This window comes from Mauremys reevesii, linkage group 4 (assembly GCF_016161935.1).
Source record: "Mauremys reevesii isolate NIE-2019 linkage group 4, ASM1616193v1, whole genome shotgun sequence".
NCBI classification, from domain to species: Eukaryota; Metazoa; Chordata; order Testudines; family Geoemydidae; genus Mauremys; species Mauremys reevesii.
Window position 1 is genome coordinate 27,338,803 of NC_052626.1, and position 12,618 is coordinate 27,351,420.

At 41.1% G+C, this 12,618-nt stretch overlaps 1 long non-coding RNA gene across 4 annotated transcripts in view; it reads right to left on the minus strand.

Moving 5' to 3' along the window:
• LOC120402924 overlaps positions 1-11,467 on the minus strand; it is a 139,602-nt gene extending 128,135 nt beyond the window's left edge. For all 4 annotated transcript variants that reach the window (XR_005597360.1, XR_005597362.1, XR_005597363.1 and 1 more), the window contains exon 1: positions 11,147-11,467. This is a non-coding gene — a long non-coding RNA (uncharacterized LOC120402924). The remainder of the gene's footprint in view (positions 1-11,146) is intronic.
• Between the last annotated feature and the right edge of the window lie 1,151 nt (positions 11,468-12,618).

The window sequence follows — 12,618 nt, forward strand, 5'->3', positions numbered from 1 at the left end:
ATCTTTTAATTGAGAATTGTTGTTAAAATTTGCATACTGACAGTCTTTGGAAGCAAGGACATGAAAAGTTAACCCACTCCCCATATTGTACGAGGGATCCTTCTGGCTACCTCAGACTTTAGCCAGAGGGCTGGGGATGGTGGATAGCTATTGGACTAGGAGTTATATTAAGTGAACTTCTCAAAGTGGGTGTGCTTGTCCTGGCTTGTTCTTCCAAAGTTCTGTAATAAGGTTATTTTAGTGAAAGAGTATATGTGGCATACATTGAATGATAATACTTCTGTACTGTATAACAGTACTGTTTATGTGTTCATGGTATGAAAAAGGTGTATAATTGAAGAGTAAAAGTTTCCTTTGTAGGTTAAATGAAAAAAAAAAGCCAAGTAGAGAATGGCTAACATGCGCTGGCCCCAGTCAAGGACACCGCTTGGCTGCCTACCAAGGAAGGGGGTGGAAATGGTTGCTACAATTACACGAGATTGGTGTGCAGCGGCCAGCCCACTCTCCTCCTTGGGGACCTTTTGTAGATATTCAGATTGATTTTATTTAAATATCTACATGTTGTGGTTATGGATATGTATTAGTTTTAGTTGATGTATTTACCATTTGAGTTGAAGCTTTTCCCTGCAGGAAAGCAGGTGTCAGGACTGTTGTGACATTTTGCTTAAAGATTTTGTGCCACGTGTGGCCATCCCTGTGGGTATCAACAGTGATCGTGGAATTCATTTTTACTGGACCGATTGTGAAGGAGGTATGTGCAACTCACTGCCCTCACCCACAGTTGGGACAGTGGAGATTTTACAGAATAAACTGGCCCAGATTTGTGCTGAAACGAACTTAAGGTGGCCAGATGCCCTTCCTTTGGCACTAATGTGTATGAGAACCATTCCCAATCGAACGACTGGACTCAGCCCTCATGAAATTTGACAGGACACCCAATGCTGACTACCAACTGCACCCCCACTGACCCCAGCTCAGATGGACATTCATTTGCTGGATAACATAATGCTTAAATATTGTCAGGCACTAATGAAATGTGTTAAGTCTTTTTATACACAGGTGATGGAAGCACTACCAAAGGATCCTGTGCAACCTTGCCACTCGTTGGAACCAGGAGCCTGGGTCTACATAAAGATCCATCAGCGAAAGACTGCCTTGGCTCCATGCTGGAAAGGCCCTTTCCCAGTCCTGCTGACTACCGACACCGCTGTGAAGTGCCACAAACTGACTGCTTGGACCCAGGATTCTCACTGCAAAAAAAAGACCCCTCCACATCAGAAGAATTTTCCTATTGATGATTAGCCTATTCTTTCTTCTAGTTCTACTGTACTTCTGGACAGCAGGGAAAAAGCTCCCTTGACCACTGACAGACCAACTGTGCCTTTAGACTTTTCTAGAAAAAGCACAGCTATTACAGGGTGATATGTGCTGGAAACCTCTCCCCTGTAGGATGCTAAACCTCGATTGTTTTGGGAAAGAAGAAGACACACTCACTCCACTGACATTGCCAAAGTCCAGGAATTCCTGACTGAAAAGGACACTGAGAACTGACCCTGGTGAAGAAACAAAGAATTACATACTGGCAGGAAGAACTTTGTGGGACCCATGCTTGGGACTGTGGTATTAATTGGATTTTGGGGTTTATTCTACAGGCTGCGCCCTGTGTTCTGGATAAATCCTTCAGTATGTATTGCCCTCCCTAATTGGATTTTACCTGACATTGCCCTTATCCAGTTTTCTACATACCCAGATTGCTCACAAGGGGCTACCATTAGATTAGCACAACAACAAGGCCTGGGTTATTTCCTCTGGACAAAAAGGGAATTGACCAGATCCCTGTGGGCTGGGTTATTTCATCTGGCCGATAGTGTAGTAGCCATTTGGACTACTCTTCCAGGCCAAGAACGTGATAAGAAATTGGGGCAACTAGAAAAGGCCACTAGTCTTATTTTTGAAGCTCAGCTATCTTCAGTACAGGCTGGAGTTGCTGAGTTACATGTAATTTCCACCCTTAGTTCTATGACCCAGAAGTTACTGACAGAGATGGTATTGCATATCACTGAGGCTGGGAAGGTATTGCAGTGGGATCTGGACTAGACTTGGCCCACTGCCCTTACAGACGTCAGGAGTACCATCTGATCTGTGGTCATGAAGACATACTTGGACACTTTCTGGATGGAAGTGTGGATATTCACAGTGCTCCTTCCAAGCATATGGACCGGTTAGGGTGGGTGTGGGCTCCCACATACTGAATCCTGCTGGGTCCATGGGGAGGATGCCTGTGGGACTGTAATTGTTTACCGAGACATCTGGGGAAATTAGACCACCTGGTATCTCCAACTGATTTCTAGACAGTACCCCTGGAATGACACCTGACATTTTGGATAAGAATAGAGAGTCAATGGACATTTTGGCCGTTAGAACCACCACAGCTCAGTGTATCTATAAACTGAAGCTAGGGGAAGTTATCACTGTTTATGACAATATTTGTTGAGAGGGTGGAGGTCAAGGAACTACCCTGACAGGACACCCACTTTTTCAAGCTAATGATAGCTGTATGACACCACTTTACAAGATATACATATTGATCTTACCACTGCTGCAGGCAATTATATCATTTACTGGCCTGCAGATAGAATGCAGATAGAATATTGTAAGTAGCTCTTAGATTTTAGGTATATTTTGATTGGACTAGAATCGTGATTGATTAGTTTCAAAATTTGCTTTCATTGTTACCAAAGGTTCAAAGAATCTCTGAATTGCAAGGGCAAATTCCCATGCTTTAGAATATATATCAAGATGGAAGGAATGCCTATCATACAGCTTATGGAGTGTTTACTTTATGTACTAGGTATGATGTTTTGTGCTTTGTGTTATTGTACAACAGCCCCATTATATTATTCCTATGGGATTGTTATTGTTTGTAATGTTGTTAGTTAATTTAGGATTATATTGTTGTTGTTGTTGTTGTAAATAACGTAAGAATAGCAATACCTTTCATGTTCGTGCTGATCATGCATTGTCATTACATCCCATGAAAACCCTAAGATTGACATATTTGCTGTAGAATCTGATATCCATGGTTTGATGCAAATTGGGATTTGAAATGTTTGTTGTACTAGAAGTACAAAAGGGGGGAGTGTGGAAGCCAGTAAATAATTAACAAGGTTTTGAAGAGATCTTAATGAATGTTAGTTAGCATGAGTTAGGTTAACTGTGACCCTGGTGACGTGAGGAAGCAAGATAATGTAAGACAGAGTGAATTGTGTGAAAGTTATTACGACCTTGCAATGTGCAGTCTTGCAGTCTTGTTTTTCTAGTGAGATAGGAGGAAAGCTTATGTATAAACAATATGTATTTGTTGTTTTTTACTGTCTGTATTATTGCTAGAAATTGTCTGTAAAAGGTATAAAGGCTTGCTGTGATTGTTTGAGAGTTGAGAGACCTGTCCAGGACCCTGTGTCCTATGGCACTCTCTCCCTCCATGGTAATTACTGGAGAAATAATAAAGTATTTGATTTTGCTGCATCCAAACAAAAAGTGAGAACTGAGTTTTTCTTCGACACTGTTCTATTCATTCAGCCAGCTGACAGCTCACAAGGTAAGACCCTTCTCAGCAATCAATTTGCACAGTGTCCTCGTTTGCAAGGGTTTAGATGGAGGCATGGTGCAATTCAGATTCCAGCTTTTATCATTTATTAAAATCATAGTTCTTTGACACTGCTAGTTTAACTCCTAGCCCCATATCCGCAAACATTTTAGGCACCTAACTCCCATTAGTTTCAATGGGAGTTAGGTGCCTAAATACATTTGCAGATCTGGGCCTTAGTCCCTTGCTTAAGGCACCTCTTTGCTGAGACTGCAAACAAGAGGGATAATTAACACACTTGTGGTGGAGGCATTATTGGTATGGGACTGGTTCTTGGAAATGGCTGAGATCAAACTCACTTCACCTTAGACCACGAGTTAGACTGTGTCAACTTTCAGTTACTTCCAACCCAATCCAGGCTGCATTAGGATTAGTAAACTAGATGTGAAAAACTCTGTGGCTCCCCTAATAGTAATCTTCTGAGTATTTGAGTCCTCTTGTACCCCAAATTCTGCATAACTAATTCATAGGTCCTATTCACTTGCCTTTTTTTTTAATTTAACAGTAAGTGGATGCTTTGCAAGAACCCTAAGTAACTTGTATTTATTCCAGCAGCCAGAAAATTTATTTAATAGGCAGCCAGAAAATGTAGCTACAAAAGTGATTATATGAACACTGTGAAAACAGCATTTGATGCATAAAATCAACATGAATGTTGATAGCATGATTGTCTAAATTAGTGCAAGAGCATCTGAATTCTATCCCACTGGAACTTGATCCAAGAAGCTTTGGAAACACAAGGAGACAGCTTTACCTTTTTCTATTCAATGCACACCAAACAGGTTATGTAAATAACATTTTTTTTGAATAGGCATCTTCAAGTATTTCTCTACTTTAAAAAGACATTTTGCTAGGTCAGAAAAGGGGTTTAATAAGTCCGATACACAGGCATATGGATGCATGCAGTAGCTGACTCCTCACTTTTAATGGTTACTGTGAAATTTAAAAAAAGAAATCAATCAGTTTGCAAACACATTGGGCCAGGTACTGCCCTCATGTACTATCAAGCAACCCCACAGCACTTACTGGCCTGTAACTGAATGCAGCATTTCCTGCCAGACCCCTAGTATGCTTCTTGATATCCAGTATACCAGGATTAGGTGGTGTGTTGTTCTCCTTATTAAGGCATGGAAAGCTTGTATTTAATACAGGTTATTTTATTTAAGTAGTAAGTAATTCAGACTATGACTACACACTGAGCAAGGTATACATTCCAGCTCAAGGAGACATACCCATGCTAGCTCTGACTGAGCTAGTACACTAAAAATAGAGTGTAGCTGCAGCAGCATGAGCAACAGACAGGGTTAGGCGCCCCAAGCGTGCACCTAGCATCTTGGAGAGGTCCATATTCTGGACACCAGTCCCTTTCCACCCCCACCTCCCCACACATTTGCACTGCTGCCATTACATTCTACTTTTAGTGCGCTGGCTCCATCAGAGCTAGCGTGGGTATGTCTCCTCAAGCTGGAATTTACACCTTCAGCTCAAAGTGTAGACATACTTTCACTCAACAGCAACCAAAGCCCAGAGGTGACTGAAGTTTGCAGCATCCTGTAACCCAGAGTCGCACCCTCCAAGCTGGAGGATGTTTGGCCTTTGCAGCTACACCTCACATCCTTACACAACAATAACAGCTGCTCCAGTCAGTGGTCAGGACAGTTATGTACCAGCTTATAGCTCCTGCATAGCAAGGGAATTCTCAGCTGGCCAGAACTAGCTGCTCAGCAAAACCAGAGCACATCAGAGAATTTGACCCACTGGATTGACACTATGGAAGAATTTAGCCCTATATTTTTATGCTGACTTTACCATTTAGCAAAGATAAGGAGCAATTGAATCTTCCCTCCTACTTTGATCCTTTCAAGACAATGAATTCCTGTCACATCCACAAAATAATTCCATAAAATACTCTCTGTATGGATGCAAGATGTAGTAAGGTCCCATCTTTAATGTTATCAATGCATAATGACTGAAACGCCAGCAGAGAGAAAAATTCCAGCGGGTAGCCACTGAATACAGTATAAGAGCCAAGATTGCAAAGAGCCTGAAAGGGTATTCCTCTGCCCCATCCTCATGAATGTTATGCAAGAGATGTTTTTGTTTTTTGTTAATGCTTCTAAAATGGATTTCCGGTCTTAGCTGAAAGTCATAGCTGCAAGTTAAACTGATTTCTGGCTTGTAGTTGATTTGTGCTGAATTCATCTCACTGCATCCCCCCCCAAGGGAAATACTGAGCTCTAGTGCAGTCTCTAGTGTACAGCTGATTTCTACTCAGGGACTGGCCACTGGGTATTGAGGGGGCAAAGAAAGGATGGTGAGGAAATCCAGCTCACGAAGAAACTTTGCCAGCACAAACGAGACAGCAATTGTTGAGGGTTTTTTTAATTTCCCATGTGTGAGAATTTGTGTAGCCACCCCCTTCTTTCACCACATACATCAGGCTGCTGCCTGCAATAAAATGTCTCCAATAGGGCTTGGTGGCATTCCCTCCTGAAGGGGAAAGGACGAGCGAAACCTCCCAGTACAAGTCAAGTCTGTTTTTAGAAATGCAGCCAACAAAAGAGCGAATTCCCTCTGACAAGCGTGTGAGGTGTTTGTACCAGACAAATTAGGAGGTACAAAGCCGTGTGTCTAATCCTTACTGAAGGCAATTGAGAGGTTCAAAATGTACCAGAACTTTTAAATTGAAGGGAATGTGGAGGGAGGGAGGGAAAGAGAGAGAGAACGAAAACAACCTTTGCACAATGACAGTTAAGAAGAGATTATTAAAACTTAGCATTATGGGATGGGAAGGAGCGATAGCCTTCAAGTTTTTCATGTATGATTTACTTTTAAGAACAGCAAAGCCCTGTTTTCATGCCTTCTTGGATTACATCCAGTTACAGAGGAGCCCATAGTTTAGTGAATACAAAAAAAGCCAGAACAATTTTTTACATGAGCAGAAAAGGTGATAGCAACCATGTCAGGAAAAATTTGGTGGGTTTAACTGAGCCGTAATTGTATCCTTTCCTGTGTTTTCTATCATGTCAATTTTTCAAGTGGCCATCAAGTTTTTGTCAGCTGAGGTAACCCATGTATATAAGGCTTACATTTAGAGTAGCTGCAAGATTTGCCTTCTTGCTGACAAGACTATCAAAGTGAGCTTTAAGCATGCTTCAATTGATTTAAATGGAGCGGTCAGCTTTGAAATCATGCTGTCTTTGGCATTCTTGTCAATAATCCTCAATTTGGCTTAAGTTTTATACACCTTTGTGCCTTTACTGTCCAATATTTGGAGCCATGTTCCTTTAACATACCTAACAATTTTCTGTCCTTTGTTCACCAGAGATTATTTTTCTTCCATACACAAAGAGCAAACAAGATACTTTAAGTGAAAATTGATTTTTCAATTAAGGGAACAGTGAGAACAGAAAAACTCAGAGCACGCGGGGTGTGTTTACTCTCTAACAGTCTACACTGATCTGACTACAAAATGGCTTCCAGTCTACAGAAGCAAAACCCTTAGAGATTTGAAATGTGCACCATATCTAAAGTTGGATTGCTTACATACATATGCCACAGAGGCTTGGGGGCAAAGAGAGGAGCTTTCCATAATTGCTATATTTTAGGTACAAACACAGAACAAGTGCACAGAAACATGCCCAGCTCTTTCCATTTCCTCATTTTAAAGCTGTTATATGGAATCCCCCACATTTAACAAAGATTATTCACATCACTGTATTTGATGCACCTGATTAAGTGGTCACTCTTCAGCAGGAGACAGGAGGGGGGAATCTACATTTTGACCAAGAAACAGCTTCAGGTTCCTGGCCACACAGATTTTCTGTCTCCTGAACATCAGTTGGAGATGATTCTTGCATAAGAGAGAGGATTATAAGAGAAGAGGACAGACACCCCAAATCATCTCTCCCTTATTCTCTAACCATGGCATCATCAACCCCAGAAGAACAAAGGAAGCAGCACCGACCTGGCTGAAATAGGCTCACTCTAAGATTTCTAGAACATGTGGTGAGAGAGACCTTTGCTTTGTATTCACTTAACTTATAACTGGGTTTTATATCTTATTCTCCCACTGGTTCTTGTATGACTTTGGACATATCACAACCATTCTGTACCTCAGTTTCCCCATCTGTAAACATGAATGTTTCCCTAACTTGCAAGACTTTCACTAACATTTGAAAAGTTATTTGAAATCCTTAGATCCTGTTATAAATAATAAAACATTAAGCCTTGATCCTACATTTAATGAGTAGCACATGTCTAAACCAGGGAGTACTCCCATTGATTCCAATAGGATTACTCATATGGCTGGAGTGAAGCACATGTGTGACAGATTTGGATTTCCTTATAATATGCCAATGTGCATAAGCATTGGCAGAACTGGGGCCTTAGATTGGAAACACACTGAGATTAAACCTAGTTTTTGTTGCTTATGTGACTTAAAAAGTTCTCTGCTGTATAAGATGCACTCAGGAGGACTGTTTAAATTCTGTTTAAAAAAATTTAATAGCTAGAGGGGATGCTAAGAGGCTGTATTATTATTACTTGAGAGAGCCATCAGTACACATGATGCCTGACAAATCATAAAAAGTCAAAGCCCCTGCCCTTAAGATCATACAACATAAATTAAACGAAACATAGGACATGAGACATCTGCTAAAATATAAGGTGTGGAAACGTCAGTGATGTCAACAGCGGGAAACTTCACAAAAGAAGTAGGTTTTAAAGCAAGATTTGAAGGACAAGGATGGTGTTTGGGAATTTTTCTCTGAACCATGTTTTCATTGGAAAATACCAATTCATCAAAACCAAAACTTTGTTCCAGTCCCTGCTCTGCCTGATCTGGAAGAGGGACTTGAACCTGGATCTTCCACATCACAAAGTTTCAAAAGGGCTTGGTTTGGTTCTGTGAGAAATGAAAACAAATTCTGAAACCTCATTTTTTCACAAAACTGAATTCTTGTTTTCTGGCCAGCCCTAGTAGGTGGTGGCTCCAAAATCAAGAACAGGGGATAATGTGAAAGAAAGTATGGATTAGGGAGGGAAATAAAGAGACAAAGAGGATTGGGACAGAAAGTACACAATGGATCTACTCTGTGCTGATTAGGCCTCAACTGGAGTATTGTGTCCAGTTCTGGGTGCCACATTTCAGAAAAGATGTGGACAAATTGAAGAAAGCCCAGAGAAGAGCAACAAAAATGATTAAAGGTCTAGAAAACACGACCTATGAGGGAAGATTGAAAAAAATAGGTTTGTTTAATCTGGAGAAGAGAAGACAGAGAGAGGACATAATAGTTTTTAAGTTTATAAAAGGTTTTTTACAAGGAGGAGGGAGAAAAATTGTTCTTAACCTCTGAGGATAGGACAAGAAGCAATGGGCTTAAATTGCAGCAAGGGCGGTTTAGGTTGGACATTAGGAAAAACTTCCTAACTGTCAGAGTGGTTAAGCACTGGAATAAATTGCCTAGGGAGATTATGGAATCTCCATCATTAGGGATTTTTAAGAGCAGGTTGGACAAACACCTGTCAGGGATGGTCTAGATAATACTTAGTCCTGCCTTGAGTCCAGGGGATTGGACTAGATGACCTGTCGAGGTCCCTTCCAGTTCTATGATTCACTTCATGGTTATGTCCATATGTTCATTCTATTTTGGCAGTCTGTTTTAGTTTGTATTTAGTCCGAGATTATAAAGCCAGAAGGGACCACTAATCATCTAGTCTGACCTTCTTGTAGCCAATGATTTTACTTTATTTTTCATTTATTATGTGATGTTATGGCTGTGATTATATGTCATATATAATTGTATGCTAAATAGAGTTAAATTGTAGGATTATATAAGATTAGCAGTTAGAAGGATAATGTGAAAGAAAGTATGAATTAGGGAGGGAAATAAAGAGACAAAGAGGATTGGGACAGAAAGTACACAATGGATCTACTCTGTGCTGATTAGGCCTCAACTGGAGTATTGTGTCCAGTTCTGGGTGCCACATTTACAGAAAAAGATGTACCCATGGTGATATTGTGAAAAATGAATAAGAATAATTTTTTGCTTACAAGTTTCCTGTTACAAGTTTCTAACACATGCCCTGACTGCAGGGTGCACTACATGCATAAATGCTAATGAGAGGTAGTCAATCACACATTATAAAAAAAAGAGGATGCCTTAGGAAAAAAAAATTCTCTCTCTGAAACCAGCAGAGCATCCCTCATCTGATGATCAATGATCAAGAGACATCAGACCCCACCATTCCCTAGAGGGATGTGTGTGTGTATGTATATTTTTGTTATGTTGCTGTATAGTATATAGTATATATGCTTGTAATCATAATTTAAATTTAATTTTTATAATAAAAAAAAAAAAAAAAAAAACAGTGTAAAACTTAATGTGTAGGTGTGTATGTGTGTGGTATGTTTGTCCTGTGAGACACTAAATCTGAAGAAAGCCCAGAGAAGAGCTTAACAGCAAAGTAGCCACTGTAGAGCTGAACCCACCGTGGTGTAATACCACATTACTAAATTCTCTTTAAATAAAATAAAAGACTACATATTGTATAACAAAGGCCTGTGGGACTTCCTTGAGTAAATTCCTGTTTCAACTAGAGTATCTCTCTTGAAAGACTTCAACCTTGATTTAACAATTGCTTGCAATAGAGAATGCACCAGAACCCATGGTAAATTGTTCCAGTGGTTAATTACCTTTGCTGTTAAAAATTTATACCTTATTCCCAGTCTGAATTTGCCTAGCTTCAGTTGACAGCCCTTGCATCATATTCTACCTTTGTCTGCTAGCCTGAGGAGCCCATTATCAAATGTTTATTAAGAACATAAGAACAGCCGTACTGGGTCAGACCAAAGGTCCATCTAGCCCAGTATCTGTCTACCGACAGTGGCGAATGCCAGGTGCCCCAGAGGGACTGAATCTAACAGGCAATGATCAAGTGATCTCTCTCCTGCCATCCATCTCCATCCTCTGACAAACAGAGGCTAGGGACACCATTCCTTACCCATCCTGGCTAATAGCCATTAATGGACTTAACCACCATGAATTTATCCAGTTCTCTTTTAAACGCTGTTATAGTCCTAGCCTTCACAACCTCCTCAGGTAAGGAGTTCCACAAGTTGACTGTGTGAAGAAGAACTTCCTTTTATTTGTTTTAAACCTGCTGCCTATTAATTTCATTTGGTGACCCCTAGTTCTTGTATTATGGGAATAAGTAAATAACTTTTCCTTATCCACTTTCTCCACATCACTCATGATTTTATACACCTCTATCATATCCCCCCTTAGTCTCCTCTTTTCCAAGCGGAAGAGTCCTAGCCTCTTTAATCTCTCCTCATATGGGACCCTCTCCAAACCCCTAATCATTTTATTTGCCCTTTTCTGAACCTTTTCTAGTGCCAGTATATTCTCCATGTAGATACCTATGAACTGTAAGCAAGTCACCCCTTAACCACAGGTGAGTTCCTCCAGTCTCTCAGTAAGCAGTTCCACTCACCACCATAGCACCCCCTGGCATCAGAGAGTGGCTTTGCAGGGATTCTTCTGCTCTAGCATCCCATTTTGTTGGCAGATCTGGTTCTGCTATTGTCCTTTTCTGGGAGACTTTTCTCTGTAGCTAGGTCACATTTAAAATTCAGTCCCCTTCCAGGATGACAAAAGTTCATTTTAAACAACCAAACAAAAGAAAAACTGTGCTTCTGCCCTTTTTGGCCCACTACCTCTCTTCCCCAGGGACTCTGGCAGTTTCTCCCAGGTCCTCCCTGTTTCTTATAGGGCCTATCTCAAGATTTTCCACAGGAGCCTAAGCTGTTGCCTATGCTCCTATCACAGCATCTCCCTAACTCTGTTCTCTTAAGCCTTTTTATTATGAGATCCAGGTGTGTGCCATATTAACACCTGACCCCATTAGTCCCACTTGCAGAGGCTGGGATGCTGTTAATTATGGCACAGGTGGGACTGATTGAATAGGACTGGTTAGGCCCGCCTCCTGGTCCTTAAAGGGGAAGGCCACCCTGTAATGATTTCAATGTAAGGCACATTTTCCAATCCCTTAATCATTATCATGGCTCTTCTCTGAACCCTCTCCAATTCATCAACAGCCTTGAATTGTGGACATCAGAACTGGAGCAAGTATTCCAACAGCGGTCGCACCAGTGCCAAATACAGTGGTAATGTAGCTCCCTACTGCTACTCAAGATTCCCCATTTATACATCCAAGGATCACATTAGAGCTTTTGGCTAAACCACTGCACTGGGAGCTCATGTTCAGCTGATTATCCACCATGATCCTCAAGTCTTTTGCAGAGCTACTGCTTCCCAGGATGGAGTACCCCATCCTTTAAGTGTATCCTAATCTCCCTGCTTCACAGCTACCTAAAGGATTTGTTTATCCCATCTGCAATGAGATGTTTACTACCTAAAACTTCGAAGAGTAATAGAGAGATCAGACGTCTCTGAGGAAGTGAGTATTTTCCCCACTCATAAGAACAGGGTACCAGAAGGGTACCATTATGGGGGGAGGGATAGCTCAGTGGTTTGAGCATTGGCCTGCTAAACCCAGGGTTGTGAGTTCAATCCTTGAGGGGGCCACTGAGGGGTCTGGGGCAAAAATTGGTCCTGCTAGTGAAGGCAGGGGGCTGGACTCAATGACCTTTCAAGGTCCCTTCCAGTTCTAGGAGATTGGTATATCTCCAATTATTACCTCCTGGGTCATGGTGTTGAGTACCCTGTTATTGGAGGCAACCCTGTTATATAATCCCATTCATAAATGTATCAAGCTTCATCTAAAAACCAGTGAGGTTTTTGCTCCCACTAGTCCTATTAAAAGGCTGGCCCAGAACCTCAGTTCTCTGATGGTTAGAAACCTTCCAATTTCTAGCCTAAATTTATTCATGGCCAGTATATTGTAACCATGCTCCATGGGTCACAACCGAGAATTCCAAATTCAGGACAAACTGCTGAAAAATA